Source organism: Molossus molossus, unplaced genomic scaffold (genome assembly GCF_014108415.1).
Source record: "Molossus molossus isolate mMolMol1 unplaced genomic scaffold, mMolMol1.p scaffold_m16_p_16, whole genome shotgun sequence".
Taxonomy (NCBI): domain Eukaryota; kingdom Metazoa; phylum Chordata; class Mammalia; order Chiroptera; family Molossidae; genus Molossus; species Molossus molossus.
The window spans coordinates 35980835-35986490 of record NW_023425351.1 but is presented as its reverse complement, the minus strand read 5'-3'; the positions used below and the strand labels follow the sequence as shown (position 1 = coordinate 35986490).

The 5656-nt window shown below is 46.1% G+C and overlaps 1 pseudogene; it reads right to left on the bottom strand.

Annotated features, from left to right (window-relative positions):
- Positions 1-1231: 1231 nt before the first annotated feature.
- Positions 1232-4680, bottom strand: LOC118631435 (annotated as a pseudogene).
- Between the last annotated feature and the right edge of the window lie 976 nt (positions 4681-5656).

Genomic DNA, 5656 nt, shown 5'->3' with positions numbered 1-5656 from the left:
CATGCACACATACACCAGGAAGGGAGTTTCCTCATTGCCTTGCACATCACACTCTTCCCTTTGAAGAGAATCCCATTTTCCCACCTGCATCCATCATTCATCTGTCATCCTATTCAACGGGTGAGATTTTTAACTAGATGATTTTTTAAAATCTTTCTTGGCTAACCTTGTCTCTCAAGGTCTTTGTTTGCTCTGACTACAGTTTTAAAGCTCAGCTCGTTTTCTTGCTCCCAGTTCACCCCCTTGGGAGTAGCAATTAACACAGGCACCTGTTTAGTTGGGTTTTGCTTTTTACATATTAAAGGGCAGAGGCAACCTGCTTGGGTTGATCTGTGCTTCCTTTTGATCTTTCAGGAGCCACACAACAATAATCCATCTGTACAACCTGAGCCATGGTTTCAGGAGGAAGCTTCCAGGTGCTATTGCCTGTGGTTTGAAAAGGGACTCATACTGCAAGAGCATGACCCCCACTCAAATACCTTTAGGAGCAGCAGATGTACTGGGCCAAAATCTCACCTCCCTCCTCTCATGCAGTGGATGGAAGTGCCCCCGAAGAGGAACAGAGACCTGTGCTATCACAAAGCATAGCATTTTCTCATTGCATTTGAAAGAGGATATTGCTCTTTCCGTTTTGCTAAGGTTACATAAAAATGTAATTACCTCTACACTATTCACCTGGGAACTTAAAAAAATGAATGCTAATGCAGCTGCATTGGGGGAGGAAAGTTATCAAATGGTGGAAATACTTTTTCCCTGGATCCAGATTTTCTCTGGTTTCATCAGTTATCTTTGAACTAGGCAGCATAGGAAATGGGGTGCACATGTTTTGCTCTGCTCTAGAACCACACAGTTGCTATATATGGGAGCACAGGTGTGTTTATTTTATTCTATATTTATTTTTGTAACAGCTTGTACTTTATTACATATGCAACCCCACCATACCTGCCAGTTGATTCCCTCCTTCCTACAAAGTGTTTTCTTCTTGATATCAGCCCCCTCTTGGGGCCACTGAGCTGCCCCTGTTTTCTTCTGAGGAAGAGTAGATGGAGAACCTGCAGCAGGCAGTGAGCAAGGGGAGATCTACAATTCATCTTCCCAATCTCCTTACGGGTATATATACTTAAATAAGCACCTTTGGGGACTTGTAAAGAGTTTGCAGGATGGAATGAAGGAGGCTGCCCTTCATCCAAGGCACAGGTTGGCGTGAAGTAAGGTTGGTTTATCTTTGGCCTCAGAAGCTGGAGAAAAGGAACACATTCTGGGAATTAGTGTGCTTGGGCACGTCCTCTCCAAACTTGTTCTGGTGGGTGATGTTCTCCATATCTAGGAAAGCCTGGTGGTAGACATAGCTCTGACATTGGTAACAGCAGGTAGACAGGTCAACATAGCTGAGGACCAGTGGGCGTATTGAGCCTTTTTGGTACTGAAGCATATGAGCATTGATATACCAACTGTGGTAGACCACAAGGCAAAACAGATACACCCAGTTCTCCTGGAGGGTTCCACAGTCCTGATGAGGCTGAGTCATGTACTGGCCTGCTTCAGGAATGGGGCATACTGCCACCAAATGAGAATACCAGGCTGTGGTGTCATAGTATAAAACTTGTCATGGTCAGTGTCCCCCAAGGCCTGCACCAGCAGTGACTCATCCATGTCCGATCTCTAGCTGCCTCTCCTAGTAATCTCTCCCCTTCTGGGATCTGAGACTCTGGGGCCTCCTGAGCCTTGTTGACTAGTTCCAAGGTCTCAAGATTGAGCTTATTGTGGCATATCTGGGTTGTGGCTCCTTGCACAGGGAAGGTTAGAGGAGTCTAGTTGTCAATGCATGAGGCTGAAGGGTTTGAATCAGCTCGACTGCTCTGAGATGGTCTGGTCCAGTATGGTTTCTCCTCGTAGCATCCTCTGAAGACTGTTCCTGAGTGAGCTCCACCACAGCTGTCTCTGACTTAGTCTAGGTTAAATGGAATCTTACTCAGATGATGCTAAGGTGGCCTTTGCCATGCCTGTATCCACAATGTTTTGCTAATCCAGAATTGGCTGGTTGGGGCATCTTTTGGTAACTAATTTATAACTGAAGGGTCCCTCCTTATCGTCCATCTTTGTGACCCACAAGTAACACCAGTATCTGTGATGGGCTTGGATGGTCTAAGTGATCAAGACCAGGACTCTTGATAGTGGGAGCAGTGGCAGGGTCAGCAGGGTAGCGGGTCTCCAAAGAGGGTGAGGGTGCAGGTGGTGGCCATGTACTCCCAGATGGATGTCAGGTTATAGCCACCTTCTAGGACCAGGATAATGAGGCCACTGGCAAGGCTTATCAGCATTTGGATAAGGTGATCATAGCCCTCAGTTGACACCAGGAAGTCCCCCAGCAGGTATCCCTGTGCCTCTTTAAGTGAGACCAGCACTAGTTCTGGGTTAAATTCATAGGCAATGGGAAGCACCAGATGATGCCAGGCAGCTGGGTACTCAGCATCATCGATGCTGGGCCCATTCCAGGCCACAGAGATGCTAAAGCACGAGCCTGCCACTGGCCCACCTGGTGCCTTGATCCCCCATAGAAAATAAGGTACCATGAAGAGTGTGGTCCTGATATGCCAAGGTTGTGGGTTTGATTCCCGGTCAGGGCACATACAAGAATCAACCACTCAATGCATAAATAAGTGGAACAACAAATCAATGTTTCTCTCTCTCTCTCTCTCTCTCTCTCTCTCTCTCTCTCTCCCAAGTCAGTCAATCAAAAAGAAGGTGCCACGATCATAGCAGTGCAAAGAATTGTAAAGCACTGCTGGGGTCCTCAAGTGTGTTCTGAATTCCATTATGGTAATGGACATCCTAGTCCATGATCAGAATCCACAATGCATGCCCTCCAAAGGCCTGGGCACGGTGAGTACCCATAGCACAGAGTTGAAAAAGCAGCAGAAACCACAAGCAGCATCCTTCTCTGCATGGTGTCCTGGAGGAAATACCATGGCAACGCCATTCAAAACCTCTCTCACCACCAAGGCAGCATGTCCACAGGTGAAGGAGCTGGGGCAGACACAAATGGAATCAAAGTTGGAGCCCTACCAGTGCAACTTCTGGGTCTTCATCTTCTCTGTGGTCCATAGACCACCCATTGCGGCAGGTGAGCAGTTCATTGTCTGTAGCAAGACATTCAGGCAGCACAAAGCAGCTGCCCTGAAAGGCCCAGCTCCTTCAGACCTGGACAGCACATGACCCATGAGACTTGCTGGGACACCTCAGGGTGGTGGTTATCCCACAAGTTGTAGTAACCCATCCTACAACAGGTCATAGACTAGCCCTTCAACCTTCAGCACAGGCCACATCAGGATTGAGAGCTAAGGGTGCTGCTACAGCCCCTCTTCCTTCTCTTCTGTGTTGTCTACTCCATGTGTTCCTCCTCCACAGTCTCACCTGATCTCATAAGGACCTCCCAGAAGGGCTCCATGGCTTCCAGAGTGAAAGACAGTGACTGGGTACTGGAGCAGGGGGCATCAGGGGACCCAGCATGGGGCAAACATCTACTAGAAAGGTGGGGAGCTGGAGTGAGGCACTGATACCCTCAGCCGAAGAGCAGAGGTTGTAGCCACCCTCCAGAGACAGGATCAGCCTACCTCCTGCCAGACTCATGAGCAGGCAGGTTAGCTGGGCAAACCTTGCTGAGTGGCAGTCACCTTGCTTTTGAGTTCCCCTTGAAGGGCATCAAATGCAGCGGCCACAGGGACCATCTGGGTCTGAAACTGAAGGGCCACCAAAAGCAGGACTTGCAGAAAAGTGACAATGTAGTCTGCATCTTGTATCCTCACCTGGTTCCAAAGCACATTAATGATGTATCCCTGGCCTCAGCCAAAACCTGTGATGGACCATTTAGAGGCCTTCAGGTGGAGCCAGAACCAACCCTGCTCACGGCAGCAAATAGAGATATAGCACAGGCTGGGATCCTGGTCAAAGGTGAACTTTGTTCCTTTACCATGGTGTACATCCCAATCCACAATAAGGAGCCTGTGATTGCCACAACCATGAACATGCAGTACCCATCCATAAGACTATGCTGGGTATTGTATCCAAGAGGCTTGACAATGGCTATGCCATTCTGGATGTTGGCCCCCAGGACCACATCCACCAGCCTGAGAATGGAGCCTGAGGCCAAGCACGCACAGGTGAGTGAGGTCCAATGCAGCTAAACTCAGTCTTAGGTGTTTGCTAGGATACAGAGTTCTCCCTTATTCATGTAATGGATTGTCTCCATCAGATCAATTTATTCTTGACTGTGAACCAATACCAGCTTTTCCTTTTCAGTAAAATAGGCCTGAGAGGATATGCAGCAGACCAGGAGGCCCTCCTGGATCAGTTGCTCTTTGATGGAAGGGAGCTTCTGGGAAGCTGTCATTCCAGAGGCAGTGAAATTCATTTGGCTGTGCATTGAACACAATCTAATATCAGACAGTGTCTTGGCCTCAAGGTTTAGATCTACCCTTACAGCCACAATTAGGACTTGGTCTTCTGTTAGGCTAAGCTTCTTCATTCTACCTTTCTTTTTAGCCTCTGCTAGTTTGGGGCTGGAGCAAAGGACAGCATACTTTGTAACACCTTGCCTGGAGGTGATGCTGGAGTTGTGGGGGGGTTATGCCTACTCCTTTCCTGCCTAATTGTGGTGGAATCCTGGCCAGTGGAGGTCATGGTCAGGGAGACTTGAAGAGGTTTTAGGGGTGGTATGGAGGTGACTGAAGGGGCTGGGGTACCCTGAGGATTTCATATCCCAGCCCCTTCCCAGGCCCCTTGTGAATACCCATGTATTCTCTTTAAATAAAATCGGTTTAGGGCTAGCTTTATTTTATAATAGAAGTTGAATCAAGTATTGTAAGTTTTGGGTCTTAATAACAACTTAAAATTTTTATTACTATCCCAAGGTTGGGATGCCTCAAGCATTTTATAAAAGTAGAGTAAATTTTTAGGCCAGGCAATCAAGATAAATAGTGTGTGTGTGTGTGTGTGTGTGTGTGTGTGTGTGTGTGTTTAGTAAAGAACTAAAATTAGAGGAGATGTAATTCTAGTTGACTAGCAGCTGAACTTGTCACTGTAATAACAACATCTAACGTGGGTAAAATACTTGCCTTAGAAAAAATAAAGACCTTTATATGACTTGCTTTCTAACAACCAATAACAACAACAAAAACACCTTGTACTTTAGATTGCCAAGGAGGGCAATGAGAATAGAGAATAAGGAGACAAAGATAATAAAAATGGGAATATTGATAGCAGTTTTGCAAGTTTTTAACAAATAATGGGGATGATGTATGTAAAACAAATAACAGAACCAAACATATAAGTTCTAGTTAGAAAGAGAAAGAAGAGATATTGCTATCACCTTCATCTTCATTATAATCATATATCCAAATTACAAAGCACTTTGAGATACAGAATATTACTTCATTGAGGCTAAAAACTCTGTGCAGATATAAAGGCTACCTGGTAATAGTATTAGAATTACAGGTAATGTGTGTTGAGGGCAACAATCTTTATTGAGTACCGTTATGTTCTAGGCACTACATTAGATGCTGAGGATATAGTGATGAGAGAATAAATGCCCAGTTCTCGGTTGAGAAGGCAGTTCAAAAACACATACATCCCAAATCTCACCAAAACTATAGCAAAG